This window comes from Panthera leo, chromosome C1 (genome assembly GCF_018350215.1).
Source record: "Panthera leo isolate Ple1 chromosome C1, P.leo_Ple1_pat1.1, whole genome shotgun sequence".
In the NCBI taxonomy this organism is placed as follows: Eukaryota; Metazoa; Chordata; class Mammalia; order Carnivora; family Felidae; genus Panthera; species Panthera leo.
The window spans coordinates 166,731,888-166,757,317 of NC_056686.1; the positions used below are offsets into that span (position 1 = coordinate 166,731,888).

A 25,430-nucleotide genomic window follows, 5' to 3' on the forward strand; every position below is an offset into this window, starting at 1 on the left:
TGTTTGTTTTTTGTCAGACTATCTTAAATTTCATGTTTCACTTGCATAGGGAAGAAGGATCTTCAGGGGTATCCATTCTGAAGTAGAGCAGTAGGCAGCATTCTGCTTTGGAATGCCATGCAAACTTACCTGCAGGTAAGAGAAGCCAGAACTAGATCAGGTACTCTGTGCTCTCTTTGTATGATTTTAACAGATTAGATGGCCAATCATTTAACATCCATGAAAGAATAAGATATTTTGGAACAGGTCAAGGAATAAGAAATTCGGTCCTTGAGTCGCTGCTTTTTGGGAAAAATATATGATAGGATAGGGGTGCCTGAGTGGCTAAGTAGGTTAAGCTTCCAACTTCGGCTAAAGTCATGATCTCAGGGTTCATGGGTTCGACTCCCGCTTTTGGCTCTGTGCTGACAGCTCAGAGCCTGGAGCTGCTTCGGATTCTATGTCTCCCTCTCTATCTGCACCTTCTCCACTTGTGCTCAATCTCTCTCTGTCTCAAAAATAAACAAACATTAAAAAAAAAAAATCAATGTTAGTAAGCTGCTTAAAAAAAAAAAAAAAGCTGATAGGATAGTCAGTGACTATCTAAAGGAGTGACTTTTAAATGACCAGGATGTGATGCATCAGGAAAGTTTATACCCAACTTTCTTGTGTAGTTATCCAATTGTCTTTTATAATAAATAGAAAATTTTTTAGAATAATTATGATAAATCAGGAAACTAATTCAGAGGTAAGATATCTCCATTATGCATGTGGAGAATACATTCTTTGACACAAAACTGCCACACCAGACAGAGAACATGGGAAGAGATTTCCTCACTTCTACATAAGTATGTAAGGCCCTGCCCCACCCCATGGATTTATTGTCTCATTTTCCAACTCAAGTCAATCAGTTTTATCCATTTCTCATTCATTCTTTAACCTATAACAATCTGGATCATAACCCTTTTCCAAATTTAGTAATTCTCTTTGAAAAGTCACTATAAACACTTCCTTTTTTCAGGAGTTTTTGGGTTTTTTATTTGTTTTTTTTTTTTTTTAGAAAGAGTCCATTGCAAGAGACACTTTTTTTTTTTAATGTTTGTTTATTTTTGAGAGACAGAGACACAGTGTGAGCAGGGGAGGGGCCGAGAGAAAGGGAGACACAGAATCAGAAGCAAGCTCCACGCTCTGAGCTGTCAGCACAGAGCCTGATGCAGGTCTCGAACTCACGAACAGTGAGATCATGACCTGAGCTGAAGTTGGACACTTAACCAACTGAGCCACCCAGGTGCCCCTTGAGACAACACTTTTATCTTAGAAATCTCTGTGCATCTCAATATCTACAAGAAAAAAGTTTTTCTTTTCTTTCTTTTTTTAAAAGTTAAATCCAAGTTAGTTAACATATGGTGTAATAATGGCTTCAGGGGTAGAATTTAGTGATTCATCACTTACATATAACACCCAGTGCTCACCCCAATTAAGTGCCCTCCTTGATGCCCATTAGCCATTTAGCTCATCCCCCCAGCCACCTCCCCTCCAGCAACCCTCAGTTTGTTCTCTGTATTTAAGAGTCTTATGGTTTGCCTCCCTCCTGTTTTTATTTTATTTTTCCTTCCCTTTGCCTATGTTCATAGGTTTTGTTCCTTAAATTCCACATATGAATGAAATCATATATTTATCTTTCTCTGACTGACTTATTTCATTTAGCATAATACACTCTAGTTCCATCCACATTGTTGTAAATGGCAAGATTTCATTCTTTTTGATCACTAAGTAATATTCCATTATATACATACGTACACAAATATGTGTGTGTGTGTATGTGTGTGTGTGTACGCACACACACACATACACACACACACATACATCTTTATCCATTCACTAGTCAATGGGCATTTGGGCTTTTTCCATACTTTGGCTATCGTTGATAGCATTGCTATAAACATTAGGGTGCATGTGCCCCTTCAAACACTCCCTGATTGCCAAATCCAAGATGGTCCTCTCCTCCCTCCTCATTTTTCTTGAAGTCCTCATGATGCTCCTCTTGCCAGGGTCTCTTCTTCTACTCTCCTGAAGCATTTTTTTTTTTTTTTTTGTATAGCAAGCCTGGCACCCAATTCTCATATTAGCATTTTAATTACTTATAGAGTTTTGTTATATTTGTATAGTAAATATCACTCAAGTTTATTGACTATCTAGGCAGAGCACTTGATGCTAGGGAAACAACAGTCAACAGGGTGGATCAGATGCCAGCCTGAAGGGACCCTGTAGTCTAATAAGAAATAGAGAGGAGAAAACAGGAAATTATAACAGAGTGATAAATGCTGCAGAAAAGTTTACCTTTTCCTTCCTTGCTAGATTTCAAGTTCCTTGAGGATAGGGGCTGTGCTTTGTCTTTGTATCCTCAGCATCTAAGACTGTGTTTAGTACAAAGTAGGCACTTAATAAATATTTGCTGAATAAATGAATGCATTGTACATGTGTGGTGTGTAGCATGGGTTGTGAACACAATAACAGGTCAATGTTTTCCAATAATTTCAGCTTATAAGTGGGCTGAGTACACAGCTGTCTGCACCTTGAGATTTTAAAAACAGCAGTACCTATGCATGCCCAAAATGAAAAAAATACAACCACTAATTTGCAAACTAAAATCCCAATTATTTAGGGAAAATTCCTTCATCCCTTAACTGAAAACAAAATTAAGAGTTCAAATTCTACTGGGGAGTAAGTCACATACTAACATGAGCACACTTGTGCCAACATGGATATGACCTCTGCTCCCTCCTCAACTTTTACAGAGAATGGAGTGCTGGGTATACAGGAAGCCACTGGGCAATCTTCAACCCCCGGGCAGCATGTGCTTTGTTCTCTTGTTACTCCTGTAACCAATGGTCGGCATCAAGATCCAGACTTCGAATCTTCTGTGCACCCTATTGTCAATGCCTCTGGGTTTCCACCAGTTGCACTTAATTTTGTTTTGTTTTGTTTTTAACGTTTATTTATTTTTGAGACAGAGAGAGACAGAGCATGAACGGGGGAGGGTCAGAAAGAGGGAGATATAGAATCTGAAACAGGCTCCAGGCTCTGAGCTGTCAGCACAGAGCCCGACACGGTGCTCGAACTCACGGACCGTGAGATCATGACCTGAGCCGAAGTCGGCCGCTTAACTGACTGAGCCACCCAGGCGCCCCCTCACTTAATTTTGATGTATCGGTCTGACTGGTGCTGGATGAACTTCTTGGTCCTCTTTTTAACAATCTTGGGTTTCGCCAGAGGTCTAAGGACAGCCATGATGCCTAATAACAATTGGTTCTTTTTTTCCCAAGTTTCAATGGGTACTTTTATTATTTAATAAATCACCAATTTTGTCTCCCTACCTACAATTAGAATTTCATCTTATTTCCATGCTGAGTGGTAAACCATGGCAAAGCTAATCAGAATAAGCTACTTCAAAAAGAGAAGTTAACACAGCTCATTTTCTTTTAACAGCCAACATATAAATAAATGCACAATGGTTTAGTCACTAAGAAATTCAAATGGGATCTTGAAGAATGTAGGCAAATCCAGGGTGCAGTAAAAAGGAGCTTAGATGCTGTGCAACTGTTTTAGGGCTCCTGACACTGCATCTCTTGGCCACTAGCTGAATCTTGCCATGGGGGAAGATTTCAGCTAACGCCAAGTAGAGATGCAACAAGTGCTAAGTTGACTTAGGGGCTGTGCACAGTAATAAAAAGGCAGGAAAGTACTAAACACTGCTGAGACCATTCATGCCAGGAAGGAGTTTGCCTTCCAGGAGCTCTAAATTGGCACCTCTCCCAGTGCTCACATGGCTGACTTTACCCTCTGTGTTCCATTTGGCACAGCAAGTAGCAGTGTCTCCACCACCTCTGATGGTGATGTGGCTCCTGGAAGTGGCTTTCACCACCTCATCCATGAGGGCTTTAGTTCCTTGGGCAAAAGTTTCCCATTCAAATACACCCACAGGTCCATTCCACACAATCTGCTTAGTCCCAGCAACTAACTGTCTCAGTATACTTCTTGCTGCTCTCAGGAACGACAATGTAAGCCCAGCCAGCCAGCAGGTATGCCAGAGGCCACAGTGGCTTGGCCAGTCTTGGCATTCTCATTAGTGACAAAGTCAACAGGCAAGGTCATTTTCACATCATTCTTCTCAGCTTTGGAGAAGGTCAGACAAGATAAAAACACACAAATGGGGAAGACTTAGGACTCTGACACTGATTGTTGACCAGTTCACTATGTTACCAGTGTCTCGTCCTGACTCCTAAACTCCTATTTCAAAAGAGGGTAAACAGCTGAGTTCTTGGGCACCAGGCTACAAACAACACTCTTTCCCCAAATACAGAGCATCTGGGAAAATTAAGAGGCCAGTAGAGTATGTTCATTTTGTGGTATTTTTCAGTATTTATTTCATAATAGGATCCACATATGGGAGGCTATAATTAGTTCAATTCAACTAGGCAATTATATATTAGACACTGACCATATACAACACACTATCTTTGGCCCCTATGGTGCCTAAAGAAATGAATAAAATAAATGAATACAATGAAGAGCTTAAAATAAACTAGAATAAGCAATCATTCTGCTGCTCATTTTTGGTGAGAGTGACTACGGAGAATTCTTTGCATAACAGTCCCCAAAGTACTCAGCATACTTCTACAGCATTTTAGCTTTATTACATTGGATTGAAATTACTGCTTAGTATTTGATGTCACTAGACAGTTCATCTGTCTCAGATTTTTTTTTTCCTGATCACCTACTGGCACTTTGCTGAGTGCTAGTGAAATAGATTGTAATAGGGTGCTCTGGCCTAATGTGAATCCCAAGAGACTTTGACACTAATTACAGAATAATAAAAACTGACATTTTAATGCTTTTTGCAGTTTGTTTCCCTTGTGAAAAAATTTGAATTCAGTTTTGGGGACACACCACTCATTTGTTTTGGAGAAAACATCTCGGAAGATCTTTTAATCATTTGGTTATGTGAAGACGTATAGGTAAAGGATTGACTCTGTTCTATAATGGAGACTCTGAAAATAATACGGCTCCAAAGAGCTTAATCTGCTTTTCATAATCATATAAAAGGTTGTCTTCTCTGTGGCATGGCTGCATCTCTGCAAATTATCTTTTCTTTCGCAAAATATTTCTTTCCTGTAAGTGGATTTAAATTGTATTGTCCCTGAAAGTTTTGGTTAGATACTAGGAGATGAATGTATTTTCTTGTTCAAGCAAATAACTGCCAGAGATCAGTGGAGATTGGAATCCACAGGAAGGATGTGAACACATCTTTCCTTAGAAAGAAAAAATGACTGGAATTAGTGAAGCTCAAATTGAACTATCCTGTATAACACCCATGTTTGGAGTCATTCCAGATTAATAAACTCAACTTTGGAAAGTACTGATATTGTTCCGAATTATCCTTGGAGTTAAAGAAAAACCACACCTCTCTGGATGGGTATACGATTATCACAAAAGGAAGACATTCTTCCATTGTCACTCTTACCAAAGATTGACGAGGACAGACTATAGACACACACAGGCATGAGCCTGTGACTGTCTCTGGGTCTGGGGAACAAGGGACCTGTGATCCAAGTATGAGAGACTTGTTCCAGGCACTCTCTCTGTTAGGAGATAAATTGACCCCTGAAACAGATAGGTAGGCCTGATACTGGGCAGAGAAGACTCTGTAAAATAGAGAATGCCTGTGGAAAGCTTTGGTCTATGAACTCATCTGCAACTATCTAATAACAACTGTGTGATTCTCCACTTGTGTTTCTTTTTTTTTTTTTTAAATCCCAAAGCTATTAATGAAATCATACAAATATCACAGCTGATCTTTTAACTACTGTGGGGAATTGTGCAAGAGTCTGGAATGCCAACCTGGGGTAAAGCCATACATGATAGACTGTATCACAGGGTTGAAGGATATTAGCATATTAATGAATAGCAACAAAAAAAAAATGCAGTGGCCCAGAGCTAGGCAGCCAGTTAAGATGTTGAATAACTACTGGCCTAGAATATCTTAGGGTTTCAAAAAAGTATATGAGAAGAGCAAGTTGGTAAAATATTGAAATTCTTGCACTGAGTAGGGTAGAGATTTGAGCTATTTTGAATTAGGTAAATAAACTAGGGCATTTGAGTTACCTAAATGTAAATAAAACAAGGTTATTCTATTCTAATTCATTATCATAAGATTCTAAACCAATTAGCACTTAGAAGATACATCATATTGGTAAAATAAAATAATTGCTATGATTAATTCAGCTGAAGTACAGCTTCAGCCAAAATCTGCTAGTTCATTTGGCCTTGGCCTTAAGAAGGACAAACAGTTGAATGTCTATGTAGATCAATGTCTTTCTTGTACCTTTGATCTTCCGAATGGTCCAAGTTTCCACATATACATATAGTATAACAATGTCAGTAATGATAACAGGAAATGTAGTTTGTTCTTACTGTCAGAATATCAATTTCAAATACTTATGTGCATTTCAGATAAAACTAGGATTGAAAATATACTTATATGCTTAATACACTGAGGTTCTACCAGTAGAAAAAAAATGTGTTTTTTTAATTTTAATTTATTTTTTAATTTATATCAAGTTAGTTAGATATAGTGCAACAATGATTTCAGGAGTAGATTCCTTAATGCCCCTTACCCATTTAGCCCACCCCCCTCCCACAACCCCTCTAGCAACCCTCTGTTTGTTCTCCATATTTAAGAGTCTTTTATGTTTTGACCCCTCCCTGTTTTTTATATTATTTTTGCTTCCCTTCCCTTATGTTCATCTGTTTTGTATCTTAAAGTCCTCACATGAGTGAAGTCATATCATATTTGTATTTCTCTGACTAATTTCACTTAGCATAATACCCTCTAGTTCCATCCATGTAGTTGCAAATGGCAAGATTTCATTCTTTTTGATTGCCGAGTAATATTCCACTGTATATGTGTGTACACACACACACACACACACACACACACACACACACACACATCTTCTTTATCCATTCATCCATCAATGGACATTTGGGCTCTTTCCATACTTCAGCTATTGTTGATAGTGCTGCTATAAACATTGGGGTGCATGTGCCCCTTCAAAACAGCATACCTGTATCCCTTGAATAAATACCTGATAGTGCAATTGCTGGCTCATAGGGTATTTATATTTTTAATTTTTGAGGAACCTCCACACTGTTTTCCAGAGTGGCTGCACCAGTTTGCATTCCCACCAGCAGTGCAAAAGAGATCCTCTTTCTCCACATCCTCGCCAACATGTTGTTGCCTGAGTTGTTAATGTTAGCCATTCTGACAGGTGTGAGGTGGTATCCCAACATGGTTTTGATTTGTATTTCCCTAATGATGAGTGATGTTGAGCATCTTTTCATGTGTCTATTAGCCATCTGGATGTCTTCTTTGGAGAAGTGTCTATTCATGTCTTTTGCCCATTTCTTCACTGGATGATTTGTTTTTTGGGTGTTGAGTTTGATAAGTTCTTTATAGAATTTGGATACTAACCCTTTATCTGATATGTCATTTGGAAGTATCTTCTCCCATTCTGTCGGTTGTCTTTTAGTTTTCCTGATTGTTTCCTTCTCTGTGCAGAAGCTTTTTATTTTGATGAGGTCCCAGTCGTTCAATTTTGCTTTTGTTTCCCTTGCCTTCAGAGACATGTTGAGTAAGAAGTTGCTGTGGCCAGGTCAAAGAGATTTTTGCCTGCTTTCTCCTGGAGGATTGTGATGGCTTTCTGTCTTACGTTTAGGTCTTTCATCCATTTTGAGTTTATTTTTGTGTATGGTGTAAGAAAGTGGTCCAGGTTCAAAAAATGTATGTTTGTTATTACAAGAATAAAATGTTGCCATAATCAATGTTAATTATGAAAGCTGTTAATTTTAGATAAAAAAAACAATTACTAAAAATTTTCAATCAGTTAAACAGAGAAATTGACAACTAAATCTAGCACTAGCTATAGAAATACAGAGGAAACATACGCTTATTTTGAGGTACAAATATTTGTAAACAGTTTAATAATATTAAGATAGAAATCAGATTATAATTCTAATCTCTGTAGAATTCTGTGGTGTGCTAGCTTTCCTAATTTTACACAAATAACCTTGAGGCACTATATTTAGTTTTTATTTCTTTAATTCCATTAGGACATGAATCTTTCTACAAAAAAAAAATACTATTTAGGAATTATTTTCATCTTCTGAGAGTGAAGTAAAGGCTCTGTCTCTGAAGACAGAGAAAACTTCAAATCATGAAGACCTGGGCAAGGGCAGATGTTGCAACCCTGTTCTTCCCACAGCCTTGCCGGGGCAGGAGTGCCACCTTGAACACTGTCCTGATCAGGCTCTGGTACCACTGCAGCAGGTCAAGAACCAAGTCTTTGTGTGAAGCAGAAACAAGCTCTCCTGGCCTTTGCACCTTCTAGGCATGGAAGAAAATGTGAGCAATTTAGTAGATGGCCCCACAGAAGCTCAGTCCTTCAAGGAAGTAATGCTCACAGTTCATTCAGTTCTCAGGTAATCTTAAAATGTTTACAAACAAGAATGGCATTTTCTGACTTTTGCTACATGGAAAATTGTAGTTAAAGAGACCATATTATACAGTCTAGTTTTGTTCTAGTCATAGTCTTTTTATATACCACCTAGATACATTTTGCGATTTATTGTGTTTTTTTTTTTTACTCATTAATAAAAGTAATGGATTATTCTAGAAATTTTGGGAAATACAAAGAGAAAAAAAATCATTGAAGGAAAATTCTCCATGTTCCCACCATTCAAAGTTCACCAAATTTGTTTATTTCTAGTCTTTTTAAATACACATATTGTTCTCACAGAATTCTGGTTAGACAATACATACTTTGATAAGAGCTCAAATATATAAAAAAATAATTACTGAGCTCTTAAATTGATTATATTTACCTGAAATTTGATGAACAAGAAGTCAATTTTCCCCCCTCTGGTATGTATCAAATGTAACTGAAACAAGTGTTCTAAAGAAGAGAAACAGTGCTGTGGACACCTTTAATAGGGGTCTACACCCTCAACTACTGGGAGTAATAAAAAATAAAATAGGTTGTTTGGATAATCATGGAAGTTTGAGAGAAACTGAGAGCTAGGGAAGAGTTGAACAATAAAGTTCATCTACACAAAGCCAGCCCTTCAATACTGGAAGAAGTGGCTGTTTTAGCTAACGCATAGAAACCAAAACTGAGGGGCACCTGGGTGGCTCAGTTGGTTAACCGTCCAGCTTCAGCTCAGATCATGATCTCACAGTTTGCGAGTTCGAGTCCCACGTCAGGCTCTGTGTTGACAGCTCAGAGCCTGAAGCCTTCTTCGGATTCTGTCTCCCTCTCTCTCTGCCCCTCTCCTGCTTGCTCGATCTCTCTCTCAAAAATAAATATTTTTTAAAAAATTTTAAAAAAAGAAACCAAAACTGAGAGTCAAGCAAAAGGAAGAAAGAGTGGAATATATTCCAAATTAAAGAACAAGATAAAAACCTCAGAGGGGCACCTGGGTATCTCAGTCAACTAAGTGTCTGACTCTTGATTTCGGCTCAGGTCATGATCTCAAGGTTTGTGGGTTCAAGCCCTGCACAGGGCTCCGTGCTGACAGTGCAGAACCTGCTTGAGATTTTCTCCTCCTCTGCCCCTCCTCTGTTCTCTCTCAAAAATAAATAAATAAACATTAAAAAATCCTCAAAAAATATAATGAAATGAAGATAAATATTTTACCTGACTAAGAGTTCAAGGTAATGGCCATAAAGATGCTCACTGAACTCAGAAGAACAGATAAACGTAGTGAGAACTTCAACAAAGGGACAGAAAATATCAGAAAGTTCCAAGCAGAAAAAAATGGAATTAAAGGATACAATAACTAAACTGAAAAATATACTAGAGGGTTTCAATAGGAGACTAGATGAAGCAGAAGAAAGAATCAGTGAACTCAAAGAGCAGAAGAACTTACTCATCAGAGTAGCAAAAAGAAAAAAAAGAATAAAAACAAGTAAAAATAGGTCAAGGGACTTTTTGGACATCATCAAGGTGACTAACATTTGCATTCTAAGAGTCCCAGAAGAAGAAGAGAGAGAAAAAGGCAGAAAACTTATTTGAAGAAAGAATGTCTTAACATTTCCCTAACCTGGGAAAAGAAGCAGATATCCAGATTCAGGAAGCCCACAGTTTCAAATAAGATGAACCCAAAGAGAACCACACCAAAACACACTATAATTAAAATATCAAAAGTTAAAGACAAGAGGAGAATTTTAAAAGTAGCAAGAAAAAACCCAACTTGTTACACACAAGAAAATCTCCATTAAGACCCTAAGCAGATTTTTCAGCAGAAACGTTGCAGGCCAGAAGGGAGCAGCACAATATATTCAAAGTGCTGAAAGAAAAAAAAAAATCTAATCAAGAATACTCTGTCCAGCAAAGTTATTCAGAACTGAAGGAGAGAAAAAGAGTTTTCTAGATAAGCAAAAGCTAAAGGAGTTCATCACCACTTAGCTGGCCTTAAAAGAATTGTTAAAAGGACTTCTTTAAGCTGAAAAGAAGGGGCACAGATTAGTAACAAAAAACATATGAAAGTATATACCCCTTTAATAAAAATATATTAAAGGTAGCAGATTAATCACTTATAACTGCTAGCATGAGGTTAAAAGGCAAGAGTCCTAAAGACCATGGTGCTGAACCATCCTCCTCTGCAACTTATTGAAAGAAAACGGGCTATATCTTGGAGACCATTCCAGTATTAAAAAAAAGTCTTATCAGAGGCAGGAGGACAGTTCTGCTCAGACTTCCTTCTTGTGCTCAGACTCTAGAGGAGAACACACATGTAGTAAATAACCTCAATCCAGCTTCTCCAGTCAACTTCTCTCTTTACTTCACCTACAAAATTAGGATACTAGAGATTTATCTGTATCACCATTCTGAAAGCTGAAAGCCAAATTGCTGTGGAAGCCTGAGCAACTGTCAGATAAAGGAATGGCACTATAATTAATCCACTGGAACCAAGCTTAGGTATCATTTATCATTTGTTCTTTCAAAAGTCAAAGAAGTTATATTAGTTGTGCAGTACATGCAGAATTTTAACATCTGTGGATATTCAAAAATAGAATATAAACTTTCCTATAAGGATTCCAGCCCTGATGATTACTTTTTCACATCAGAAAGTGTAGCTTTTGAGAATGTGATTTTCATTCTTTATTTCTGTTATAATATTTTAAAACTCAGGCTGGAATAATTGAAAATGCCATGCTCTAATGTAGACACACACATAACAGTGCGCTTAGGTAACAGTTAATATGGAGACATCAGTAGTTTTAAAGTCAGTACCTTCTATGGGTAATTTTATCTGGCCCTTAGGCAGGTTCTTATCTCACCCTTGTAGTTAGGCCCTATTACAAAGTACTGCCACTAATAGGGAACAAAGATTGCTTTAGATAAGGGATTGTATTCTCATGGGTCAAAGCACACAGCAAGTATAATGTACTTAAGAGTAATATGAGAAGAAAATAGCAATTCCCAAGGCTCCCTTAAAAATTTAGAACATCAGGTCAAGATTCGAAACTGACAGCTTCAGTGGGTGTGATACGGCTGCCAGGCAATGACCCTGCAAGCCCTGTTGGAGAAATTAATCCCAAAGGTACCACAGGCAGAAGATGACCCAATTACTGAGAAGAAGGTCAGGTATATAAAAGACAATGATGAGAACAGGCCACGAGGACTCAAATATCGGGACAATTGATATTGTCAGATTTTGATTGTAAGTCAAAATCAGAAACTGCTCAGAGAGAAAAGGATAAAATGACTTGTTGAAAATCAGTGTCCTGAAGCTCCTGGGGGTAATACCAACCCGCTAGGTTCCAAATGAAAGAAAAACCACTAGGTTCATTATGTCATCACCCCACTGTTAGTTGGAACTGATGTGAAATAGAGAAGGCAGGCAAAGATGACCCAGAAAAGAGATGTGCAGACTATGAGTCTGATGACAAGTATGTTGATTTTGTTGAATTTTTAATTTATTGCCACTTCTGACTACCTGTTCTTTCCATATTGATTTTCTTTTAAATGGTCTTTGCCGTTTTAAAATTGATCCTGAAAACTGTTCTTTGCCAAAAATCTGTGCTGCTTCTGATGTTCCATTTAATGATATTTAAAGTATTTATTTTCTTACTTCCCCCTGAAAGAAATGACTGACTTTGCCTTAATTCTATTATAGGAGAAAACTGGAAAAATAAGGAAAACCAAATGTATTTGTTTCCGCTAAGCATAATTGCTAGACTTATTCTATAAAATGTTCATAAAGTATATTCCTCCAACTATTCTCAGATTCTTAATTTTAAAATTATGAAGTTGTTGGGGCGCCTGGGTGGCTTGGTCGGTTAAGCGTCTGACTTCAGCTCAGGTCATGATCTCACGGTCCGTGAGTTCGAGCCCCGTGTCGGGCTCTGTGCTGACAGCTCGGAGCCTGGAGCCTGTTTCGGATTCTGTGTCTCCCTCTCTCTCTGCCCCTCCCTTGTTCATGCTCTGTCTCTCTCTGTCTCAAAAATAAATAAACGTTAAAAAAAATAAATAAATAAAATTATGAAGTTGTTAAAATCACTCTGATTTACACTCAGAAAAGACTTAGAAAAAGAGCAGCCTGTGTGTAATGCGTTCAGCCACTCAAATCCTGATCTACCGGTGACATTATTGGGCTTTAGACCAATTTCATGTTTTCAGATACCTAAGTGGGTACAAGGTGCTTTTGCATTATAGGTAGCTGGCAATCAACCATCCCTATGTAAGTAGGGATTGTGGTGAAAGTGACAGGCAAGATGGGGCAATGTATGATAGGTTCCAACTACCTGGGCTAGACTGGATTTGTTGGTTTGAATTCTTGGAACACTATGTTTACATCAACAACCAAAATTTATGTGGTATTCTACCACAAAGAAAAATTAAGATAGAACTTTAAGCATTTTGAAAGACAGCACCTTTCTATCACAAATGTCCGTTCAAAACAAGCATTGAAGCATCTATCAACCTCTTCCTTCTTTCTCTCTCCTCTCGCCTCAAAGACCCAGATGAGGAATGTAAAGTATACTAAAATAGTAAACACATTCATAGTATATTGGAGTAATTTTAAAAGTACTCATGCCAAACACACAATAATGCTTGACTATTTGGGGAGTGGAGGGGAAGAAATGGGAATAAAGGGAAATAAATAAACACAAGAAAGGAGCCTCTCACAAACCAGCGATGAGTGTTAACATGCTAGGACTTGAGGAGAGAAATTAACTCTATACATTTAAGATTAGAAAAAAAGATTAAAAAACAATTTTTGTTTTGAAATCACTCTGTGAGGATGAATAATGAGGTATTATATCCCGTGACAACAGTCTCATAAAAGATTCTTGAGTAGCTCCAAGAGGAGCATTCAAGAGCTTAGTCCGGTTATAAGGAGAGAAGGAAAGAAAATTCCCTGTGAAAGGTTGTTAACTCTGGATCCTAGCTTGTCCCATTCTTCCATGAACTGGACAAAACTGAAGAGAGACAAGATTTACTTTGCAAGAATTCCTTTTCCTTTCTCAGAAATTGCTTTTGTAGGTCTCCTATGCTTCATTCTGAACCTATCTCTGAATTATCTCACATTAAGTTCCTATTGACTGATACAGACCTCTTTGTCAGAAAGTAATGAACCTCTAACGCAGCTGTGTTTAACAGAGGACACACATCAAAAACACCCAGGGAGCTTTTACCACAATTCCTATGTCCCAGCTGTACCTCTGTAGACACTGATTCAGTAGATTTGCATTTATGTAAGTGGTAGAATGAAAAAGAAGGAAGTAAAGTGTTTCTTAAAATGCTAAGAAACTTATGTGTTCAGCTGGTCCTGAGCATTTATCCAAGGATATCTCTCCACTTCCTAATCCCACCACATCAGCTCTAAAGACTTCTAAGCCATTTGCCTACACAGCACAGGATACCAGTATTACTCCCACTGTACCACTCACCTGCTTCTCAACCTAACAAATGCTCCCAGCATCAGGTGGAAGAGACTGGCACCTCTGTCAGTCACTCAATAATTGAGGGACCTTAAGAAACCACCCATCTACCTGTGCATCAAATTCTTCTTCTAAAAAGAGAGGAGAATAAACTGGATAGCCTCTAAAATTCTTCCCCACTCTAAAATTCCAGAAGTTTATACGGCTTCCTTTTTGTCTGCTATTTACTTGCTTTTCTTACAGGGGGAAATTATAATGTCTAACTTCATTTCTCAGCAAAATTTTCTTGCCTTGAGGAAATGATCTGCTCTGATCCTTCTGATCTACCGTTCACCCTTCACGGAGAACCCAACAAGTGCTGCTGTCAGTTCCGGGTTTGCATAGAGAATATTCCCTCTCATCTCATTTGGTGATTGAGTGGGAGGCAGCAGGCAATATTTCAAAATGCAAACTGACATTTAATTATACAAAAATCTCCTTCCATGATCACTTCTCTTGCCAGGCTGATTCTGATCTACTTGAACATTTTTTTTCTTTTTTGTTGACTCCTGGTTTTCCAGTTCCTATTGAAAACAATCAGAAATGGGCCTCAAACACTAGATTTATAGACTGTTTCTTCTACGTAATGTAATCTTAAGTAACACTGTCATTTGCAAAATGATATCTCTTTCTGAGACTCATCTGAACTACTGACATCCACACTGACATTCTCAAGATGTGGGTATTTCCCATCTATATCAAAAACACAGTATTTATAAAAATTCACTTAAAAGCTTAAGTGGAGATTCTGGGGGGAAAAAAAAAAAAGGACGGAATGGAAACGGACCATTCTGTCTTAGCTAATTAAACACTGAAATGATTCAAGGCATGGAAATATGCCAGAGCCAGGACTATGGTGAGGCAAGTGAGGCATTTGCCACAGATGTGTAATTTAAGGGGGCACCAAAAATCTCAATAATTAAGATAAAGAATAAATTAATGCAATATTTTAGAGCAGTAACAGTGCCATGGTAGGCCATAGTGGAACCTGACACAAAAGGAAAAAGAAATTTTAATATTGATCTTATCCTTATTTACAATTTTGATATTTTGTTCAGAGTGGATTTAATTGACTTTGATATTTTTTGAAATATTAAAATAAAATATTATTTATATTAACTACTAAATTTGGGGCATCCCTTTAAAGCCTTAAGTCTGTACCCAAGGCAAGTGCTTTCTTCACTTCACATTAGTCCCAGCCCTGGATTACCTTCTGTTATAAGCCACACACGAATGTTAATGCATCTTGTTCTGCAGGAACAGGAACCCCTACAATAACTCTAATGATTTCTATTACAGCTACCATTTGTGTGTGTGTCTTTTCTAAGTGATTGATACCATTTTAATAATTTATTCTAAGCAGTGACTGGAGAAGTAGGCAATTTTCTTTTTACATCAAAGAAAAATGAAACTCTGAAAAGTGAAAATAACCTGACAAGGGACATACTTCAAGCACACTGTATTGTTAAATGAGATCAAGGGGGGGAAAGAGACAGAGAAAGGGAGAGAATGAGAAGAGGGAAAGAAAAAGAAGAAAAGAGGAGGATAAATACATTATCACAGGGATTTTCAAACTCAAAGTGCATAGACTCATCCAGGAAATTTGCTTAAAATGTGGATTCTCAGGCTGACCCATATAAATTTGAATTAAATAAGTCCTAGGGTAACTCTGAGAATCTGCATTTTAAGTGATTCTGATGCAGGTGTTCAAGGGACCACACGCTGAGAAACACTGATGAGAGGCACCCATTCTGGCAGAAACTGGGTGTATCTGAATGTATCTGAAACACATTTTCTCATAATCTCTTCAATAACCTTCCAGGTAAGAATTAATGCCCCTTTCTTTACATATGAGAAGAAAAAGTCCAAGATGATAAGAAAATTGCAAACTCACATGTTGAGTGAGTGGGAATAAATCAAAATTTAACCCAGATCTACCTCCAAATTCAGGCTTTTCCACTGTACTCTATGACCTGCATGAGAAAGGCAAGGGATGCATCTGTTAGGTGAGTGGTACCTTGTATCAGGGACACCAGATCACAGAAAGGAATCTAAATGAGCCATGGCAGGCAGCTGGGACAAAGGTCAGTGGTGTGCACAGGTGAAAGGAAAGGGTAACGGAAATGGAGAAGTGAGGCAGAACAATTCAGGAAGTGGAAAGAAAGTAATGTTTTGCACATGCAATGATTTTACTTTGCAGTTTAAAATTCAAAATGAGAAGTGTAACCATTATGTCAATGTTAGCTATTATATGAGCAAATGACATAATACATTTATAGATATGACAATAACATAATTTGATGAGGGAAGAACAAAATCTTGGATTGAGCCCGTTTTCTAGTTTGAGTCTACATCGCTGGATTTATCCCCATTCTGCCTTTCTGTGCCTTCTGTCTCTAATCCTGAACTCAAGCTGTTCTTACTGGGCCAGTCTAACATTTTTATATTTTTAAGCCAGAACTTACTTCAAATCCAACTCCCCTGGTGAAATTGCTCTGGTTAACTCCATATTATTCCATATTTGACACCTTACCATTATGTCAACCCAATCTTCACTTCTGTTTACTCTTCTGTGTATAGCGTACGTATTATTTATATATCCTGTGTTGTTTGGCTTAAAAATGTATCTATGTCATTGCTAGATTTGTAAACAGATTTTCAGTTTCTGGAGGTGTCTGAATATCCTAAAACTTAAATACTGAAACTCTATCATCTGAAAAATGCTCCATGATAAAGGTCAGTGAGCACTTACGGAAGAGAATAAAAATAAAACAGTTACAATTTTGTAAGGCAATAGCTCTGAAATGCTATCACTCACTTACCATTGAGGTGAGTTTTCTCCCCCCAAAATACATGTACAGACTTCTAATATTTAACAATAATTATTAAATTATTATTATTAATTTCTCTAGATCTTGTTGGGAGTAGGGGTAGGGGAAAGAAGTGTAAGATATGGTCTTGAGAAATTTAAAATCTTATTGAGGAAATAAAAACCAATGTCCCTAATATAGGCCAAGTTGCACTGAACCTGCAATCAGAATAAGAAAAGAGGGATCAATAGGACCTCAAGAGTCATCTTGGATGAGATGGCAACACTTCTGGGCAGAATCCGATTGTAAAGGGGAGGAAGCTGGACCTAAAACAGAGAGAGAAGTGAGAGTTGAAGATACATGCAGGGGTGTCATCAGTCCCAACAGAACTTGGTCATAATGACATGTAACGGGGAGACTATGTGTGGAGGGAGGTTTAAAATGAGAGACTGGGGGGGGGGGGTGCCTGGGTGGCTCAGTTGGTTTAGTGTCTGACTTGAGCCCCAGTTATGATCTCACAGTCTGTGAGTTCAAGCCCCACATGGGGGTCTGTGCTGACAGCTCAGAGCCTGGAGCCTGCACTGGATTCTATGTTTCCCTTTCTCGCTACCCCTCCCCTACTCTCACTTTCTCTCTCTCTTTCTCTCAAAAATAAATAAACATTAAAGAAAATGAGAAAGTAAGGAATAAGAGAATAGTTATAAATCTTACATCCAAAGAGTCTGGCTAACAAAGGAAGAGGGTATTTAGGACAACTGCAAATGTTTTCTAGAGAGAAGATACTTTGAAGATACAACACAAAAAGGCAACAATGAAAGAGAGGGGCTCCAATGGCAGTGAATCCCAGAAGAAGGATTTAGGAACAGGGTGTAGAATATAGTGGCCAGGGAAGCTTCAGAGGGAAGAAAAAGCCTTAGAAGGAAGATATGGATCCAGAGAACTGCTGGGGGAAGTGGGAGGCAAAGAGGGAACCCACCCCAGTTGGCTTCCATCAATTTCACCATGTGGGAGGTGAGATCAGCTCCTGAAGGCAAAAGGGAAGTGGGGGTAGATGAGAATGTCTGGTTAACTGTGGTGGTGAGTTTCACAGGGTGTCAGTGCCATCTTCATCATCTATGGTGACACTACGCTATGTGTTAAATCTTATATAAGTTATTCTTATATTGTGTGGCTATAAATTTTATACAAAGAGATAGCTACAGCTTCTCCCTCAAGATCATAAAGTGTAAATAATATAAAGTCTAGATGTATTGCAAGGTCTAGAAGAAAAATCTCCATTTTCATTCTTTCACATTTTTTATATTCTCTGAGTCAGTCAACTTTTTTTTAAAAAAATGCTAATTTGTGTTGTTATTACACAATATTTCAAAATTTAAAAAAAAACAGTGGTTAGTGACTTGGCTTGGCAGAGTTTAATCAGTGACACACAAATTTTATAAATTTTATCAGAGAGGTAACATCAACTTCTTGATAAAAGAAACCATATTTTGAAGTATAAAGTAATCCCTAGTTTAACTGAGAATCTCTATGACCTTCCATATATTGGGAAGCTGTTCAACAACTACATAGTAAGAAGCATGTCTGGGTATAATAATTTTTAGATTTAAACTAAAAACTGGACTGCTATAGACCATGCTGATTTATTTCTCTCTTTCCTCCATGAGATAGAAACTATGAAGTTATTAGTTATTCTTGCTGGGGGTATAGGAAAATCCACCCATGGAAAAGGGGAGAAGTAACTAATTTTAAGTTTGAAGAACACATACTCATTCTAATCTTGGGGAAATTTGAAGCCAATATCTAATAATCACTGGCTAGCCAGGAATTGGCATTTCTAATGTTTTTAACCTTCCTTAAAGGGCTGTTTTATTATGTTTTATATGTAATATTAATTTCATGAACAGTGTCCAAGTTGCCTCCATTTCAGTGAAGTGGGAGATGAAAGATGACTGGTTCAATCAGCCTTCCCAAATCCTTACAGTTTTGTGTGTTTAGAGTCAGTCATCAAACGTCTGGAAGCACATATTGTAGTCAACCTCCTGGGCTGCTACTTTAGCAATAAAGCTTCAGTTATCACAAATTATAATTGCTTCAAGAAACGGAGTGGGTCATGTACAAATGATTTTACTGACTTGAGGTTTTTAATTTACTTGCCTGAAGATTACTTAAGCAAATGTTCTAAAAGATTTTATAAGCTCCCCTGGATCTTACAGGAGGATGTTATCCTCCTGGGTGTGGGGGGGGGGGGAGGGTGTGGGGTGGAGAACATCAGAGTTGATCCAAGGGTTGTTTTCATTTCTTAGTACCGAAAGCACCATTCTTATTTGCCTGTCGTGAGTTCCCCCCTCCTTTGTACATATGCATGATAAGGAGACTGGCTCACTTTAGAAGACACCATCCTTCCTCTTCCTACCAGCAGCACACCATGCAAATACACTACACCCAGGAAAACCTCCTTGGAACAATTGATTAAGAAGAATATTATAACAAAACTGCTCCCCTCCCCCCATCTTGTGGGGATGGGGAACAGCTTGCCTCATTAAAGATTCAGAGTGGCTAGTACTGCCTTGGACCAGGCTGACGAGTTTTGGAGTCTCTATTTAGTCAACATGCAAATTATAATCTCCCTCAAAAGGCTTGAATTTGGGCAAAGAATGCTGATCAAGAAAATGGAAAAGTATATATATACCAGCAGACTCTGTCACTCAAAATCTCTGCTCCTGTTAACTGTTCAGACTGAAGAGAGTACGGGAGCATGCCAGCAATAAAAGCCAAATAAAAAGCCTGCCTCTGTCCTCTGTTAGCTGTGTCTTGCTTTAAGATATTTAATCTCTCAGCATGATCTGAAAAGTGAAGACAGTAGAATTTCTTTATAAAATTCTAGCAAATTTGAAGATAACACCTGTAAAGTGACTAGAACAACTGTCTGGCACATAACTTAATATGTAACAAATGTTAACTGCATCTCATTAGGAATGTACTTTGGGGAATGGGTGAAAAACCTAACCTGAAGCCTTTCTTACTATAATAATTATTTCACATAAATGACTACTTTCCTCCATAATATGATCTCTGAGATTGATCTGAAGTGAAAGTTCCTTTTTTTGTTATGAAACATTTAAAGCATAAATAAAATAGAATAGTATATAGCTCGTCCCGGGTTTGACACCTGCCATCTTGTGTCTCAGCTGTACTCGCTGCTACTTCTCCTTCCCCTCAGATCAGTTAAGCAAATCCCAGAAATAATATCATTTCATCCATAAATATTTCAGTATGTCTCTCACAAATGAGGATCAAAAAATCCCCACATAACCACAATACTGGTACCACACTTTTAAAGTTAATAATAATTCCTTAATATCATCACATATCTAGTCAGTGTTCAAATTTCCTCCACTGTTGTATGCATGGTTTTCCTTTCCCTAACAATTTATTGAATTAGGATCTGAATAAGATCCATACACTGTAATTGGTTGATATGTCTTTCAAGACTATTTTAGTCTAGGGGTGCCTGCGTGGCTCAGTCATTTGAGCATCTGACTCCTATTATCAGCTCCGGTCATAATCTCACAGTCATTGGATCGAGCCCCATGCTAGGCTCCACACTAAGCACGGAGTCTGCTTGGGATTCTCTCTGTCCCTCTCTCTCTGTCCCTCTCCTGCAATCACATGCTCTCCATCTCTCTCAAAATAAGCAAACATTTTTTTAAAAGACTATTTTAGTCTATAATTCCCCTTTCTTTTTTTTTCTTTTTGCAATGGATTTGTTGAGAAAACCAGGTTGTTCATGCTTTAGAGGTGTCCTCATGCATCTCTGTGGGATCTTTCAATGCATTCTTCTGGTTTTCTTTTCTTTTTTAAGTTTATTTATTTAGTTTTTGGGTTTTTTTCAATATATGAAGTTTATTGTCAAATTGGTTTCCATACAACACCCAGTGCTCATCCCAACAGGTGCCCTCCTCAATACCCATCACCCCCCCTCCCCTCCCTCCCACCCCCCCTTCAACCCTCAGTTTGTTCTCAGTTTTTAAGAGTCTCTTATGCTTTGGCTCTCTCCCACTCTAACCTCTTTTTTTTTTTTTTTCCTTCCCCTCCCCCATGGGTTTCTGTTAAGTTTCTCAGGATCCACATAAGAGTGAAACCATATGGTATCTGTCTTTCTCTGTATGGCTTACTTCACTTAGCATCACACTCTCCAGTTCCATCCACGTTGCTACAAAGTATTTATTTAGTTTTGTAGAGAGACAGAGACAGTGTGAGCAGGGAGGGGCAGAGAGACAAGGAGAAAGACTCTGACGGAGCCTCCCCGTTGCCAGCACAGAGCCAGAAGCAGGACTTGAACTCATGAAACTATGCGATCATGACCTGAGCTGAAACCAAGGGTCAGATGCTCAACTGACTAAGCCACCCAGGTACCCCTGGTTTTCTTTTCCTCTGAAAACTGGGAATCATCTACGTAGAGGCCTGACCAAAAAGAGTTCGACTCTTCGTCACAAGTAATTCACAGGTGATACTGTGGACCTCCATTAAGAAGCACCTGATGCTTCTTGTCTCACTTTTTGTGACATCGGCAGCTGCTCGGTGGGCATTACCTGAATCCATTGCTGCAAAGTAGAAATGTTCTATCATTCATTCTTCATTTATCAGCTAGTAGAGTCCTACAAAAAGAAAACTCTCTCATCAAGTCTTGATTATCAATTCCTGATTTCCTGAAAAGTCAGAAAAATTGCTGCATTTCTTTGCTTTGTTTCCAAAACACTTGAGTTTGTCTGCTAGCATTCTACACAGGTAGCCACTGAGGGGCCTTTTCTTTTAAAGTATCATTATAAACTGGTGTATTTAACATATCTGGTATGTTCCAATCTATTATTGATATTATTCTAATGATGATTAAATTATTCTATTTTTGCTTAATAAGAGCTTATTCAAGTTGACTCCTAACTCCTTTTGATGAAAACCTAATAGTCTTTATAGCTTTCTTGCTTTCCACCTAATCTTTTATTTCCTGTCCAAGACTTAGGTTGGAGAATCAACTATTTCTCCAAGGGCCCTAGTTCCTTTCAGGAAGAAATGGCACTTAGGTATCACAGTCTGGTGGCTTGGGCTGCTCATTGTTATGCAATTAATCATTGCTTCAAAGCCTTTTCAGTGAACAGAGGGAGTAAATACTAAAAAAAAATAAACCCATGCATCACAGGTTCTTACTGATATTGTCATTCAAAGTCAATAGTACAAGGTTTCTATTAACCCCACTCATCTTCACTGATCTTTGTCGTCATCTTCTTCCTTCAATGTCCAAATTCCACTTTTCAAGGACTCCAACATAATAACTCATCTGTTTTATCTCACAGTACTAGTCTCAGGATTGTAATATAATTACTACCCCCAACAATACACTAGAGAGTAAATAATTTAAATTCTCCTTGCATTTCTTTTGTTCTCAGGGTATATATCCCTAGGTTTGTATAGTCAAATTACTGCGGTTTTAAGTTTTAAGAAGTTCTTTTCTATGTGGGTTATGCCACAAATTTGCTACACAGGTTACTTGTTTCACTTTGCTTTTGACTTTTAGGGATTGCTTTTTACACTTAATTTTGTTTTATAATTATTACATTGGATATTCGCATTGTTCCAAAATCATATCCACACACACACACACACACACACACACACACACACACACACAAAGGTATATTCAGGAAATTCTAGCTTATCTACCTGTCCCTACCTTCCCCTATAAGACTCATATCTTATATTTAATTGTTTTTCCATTCTACTTTTAATATAAGTAAATACATCTCCTTTTTTTCCCCTTTTATTAACTATGCCTCATGCCCAACATGGAACCCAATGTGGGGCCTGAACTCATGACCCTGAGATCAAGACCTGAGCTGAGATCAAGAGTCAGCTGCTTAATCAACTGAGCCACCCAGGCACCCCAAATATATCTCCATCTCATAAAATAATGGTAATATCCTGTACATACATTCATCCATCTTCTTTATTTCACTCAGTGGTTCCTGCATCATATAACTTTCCTCAGTCATCATATTGGAACAATTGCTTATGCTGGCTAAGATAATATAATGATTATCAAATATTACTATCACACATGTGAGATTCAACAGTAGTATAATGAAATAGGCATCCTGTCTCCTCTTCAAAGACTCAATAATGATTAGTTTTAAAAGCATACCTTTTGACTCCCTTTGCCCATGTCACTTACCTTCCAGGGTCAAAAGGTACAAACTTCCAGTTACAAAATAAATAGGTCACAGGGATATAATATATAGCATGGTTACTGAAGTTATTAACACTGAATTGCGTATTTTAAATCTCTAAGAGACCAAATCTTAAATCACAAAACAAATTCACTATGTATTGTGATGGATAGAAACCAGATTTATTGTGATGATCATTTTACACTATATACAAATATCGAGTCATTATGTTGAAAACCTGAAACTAATATGTTATATGTCAATTTTTCAGTGATACCTCAATTTTTAAAAAGCTCATTTGATGTGTCAGTATTAAAAGGGAACACTCATAAAACTACTTCTCCCAAAAGGTGGCTGTTTCTGTTAGTCAGTGTTGCACTCCTTTACATGAATACCTATAGAAAACTGGTATATTAATTCTCTTCTCCTCCTTTAGGCATTTGTAAGAACAAATAGTCTATAGATTAAAATCTTGAAATATTTGTAAAAAGCCCTAGAATGCATGTAAGTTATTTTTTCTTTTTGCCATTTCTTATATGTAGAAATTTTATAATGGAAAACATTGGAGTCAGAAGGACTGAATAGAAATCTTAGCTGACCTGCTAACTAGGTGGATGAATTTAGGTAAAACATTTTACCTCTGAGAACTTCAATTTTCTCATCAGTCAAGTGCAGATAATACTACCAATACCAGAATGTTGCTATGAGAAAGAAATAATTATTTGAATGCAACATATAAACCCCATAGCACTCTGCAAATGTAAAGCACAATAAACAGGGAATAAAACGGCTGGTTTGATAAAAAGCCAATCCTAAAGCTTTAACTTGTTTGTTTAAAATGATAGCAACATTTGACTGTGAATGAGAGCTTTAGAATCATCCAAGCTGCAGTCTGGAAACTGACTTTTTGCCTGAACAGAACTCAGTTATAAATATCTGTCTTTGGGTTTGACATTCAATTCTGAGGTGAATCGAACATGCTTCAGAATTTTAATCTGACATCGAAGAGCTAAAACTCTGAAAGTAGATAAAACATTTTGGAAAAAAAAAAGCAACCTGTTAATCTCAAGTGACTTTTAATTCCAATTCTGATTATTCAATATAGTAACATATCTTCAGATAGAAACTCATTTCTGAAAATTCATCTTCAAAGCTTTTATATAATCTAAGCTGGAGAGGAAATGGACCTATATTTTATGTTGAGGGAAAATAAAATACTAACATTAATCACTTTTTCCCTTAAAACTTTTTAGACATAAACCTCATTAAAGAAAGAATATTATACTACATAACTTTTTGACTGTGATTTAGCAAATGATAAAGCAACAGGAATACCTAAGAGACTTATGACACTGCATTAAAAATCAACTACGATCATATTGACCTTTTGGGCTATTACAAAGCATACCTCACCGAAAGTATTCATACTTGCCAATGAACTCTGAGCGTGGTTCTCTGCTTTTAAAACAAAATTAGCTTTGGGAAGTGCACATTGAAGGGTTATACCTAAATTCATATGTAAAATTAAAAAAAATATATACCATATGTACATTTTTTAGCTCAACATTGCAGGTGCATGTTATTGTCTTCTTTGCACTTAAATCCTGCATGCGCCAACCATTGTATGTCTGAGCCACCAATGCAGTCATGAATAGCTCACTGGAGGAGGGAGGGCACATGAATTAGGGGAGGGAGGGCATCAAGCACATCCAAAAACAGTGAGAATAGGTCACTGAGCCTCCACATATCCATCATCCAGATTTAACAATATCAAGAACTTGCCACATTTACATCATCTTCCCTTTATTACTTTGAGAAGACTGTTAAGCAAATCTCGGACTTCAGGCACACTTCAGCCCACATCTCTAGAAGGATGGTCATTTTCTTACATAACTAATATGTAAATTCTACCATAACAAAATTGCCAATTGTTCCTTGATTTCATCTATTACCCAGTTCATAATAAAAATTTCCCAACTGCTTTGAAATAGTCATTTTAGAATTGGTATGTTCATATTAGGACCCAAATTCAGTCCACACATTACATTTGCTTATTATATCTCCCAAACCTGTTTTAATCCAGAAATGTGCCTCCTATATATTCTCCCATGCCACTGACATAAGAAACCCTCCCTTTCTTTTAAATACACATTCCTTAAGTGCCTATTTCTTGCTAGATACTTAAGCATTTATTACCTAATTTGATCTCAAAATATCATCAGAAGTGATATAGCAGTCACAGGTACTTGTCTACCAAAATTTGGTTTTTCTCCCTCATGGTATGGAGCTTTGCTACGAAACAGCTGCCAACAGAGGCCTTCCCAAGGAGCGACCATCTAAGCCAGGTGGATTACTGTTGGTCTAAAGCATTTC

At 37.6% G+C, this 25,430-nt stretch overlaps 1 protein-coding gene across 6 annotated transcripts in view; it reads right to left on the bottom strand.

The window, feature by feature from the left end:
- ZNF385B (zinc finger protein 385B) overlaps positions 1–25,430 on the bottom strand; it is a 448,508-nt gene that overhangs the window by 317,492 nt on the left and 105,586 nt on the right. The window contains exon 1 of one of the 6 annotated variants that reach the window (XM_042949280.1): positions 21,429–21,494. The exons of 4 other annotated variants lie outside the window; for them this stretch is intronic. The gene's annotated coding sequence lies outside the window, so the exon portion shown is untranslated. Of the gene's footprint in view, positions 1–17,090; positions 17,151–21,428; positions 21,495–25,430 lie in introns of those variants that run through there. One more of the 6 variants, XM_042949281.1, reaches the window with a different exon arrangement.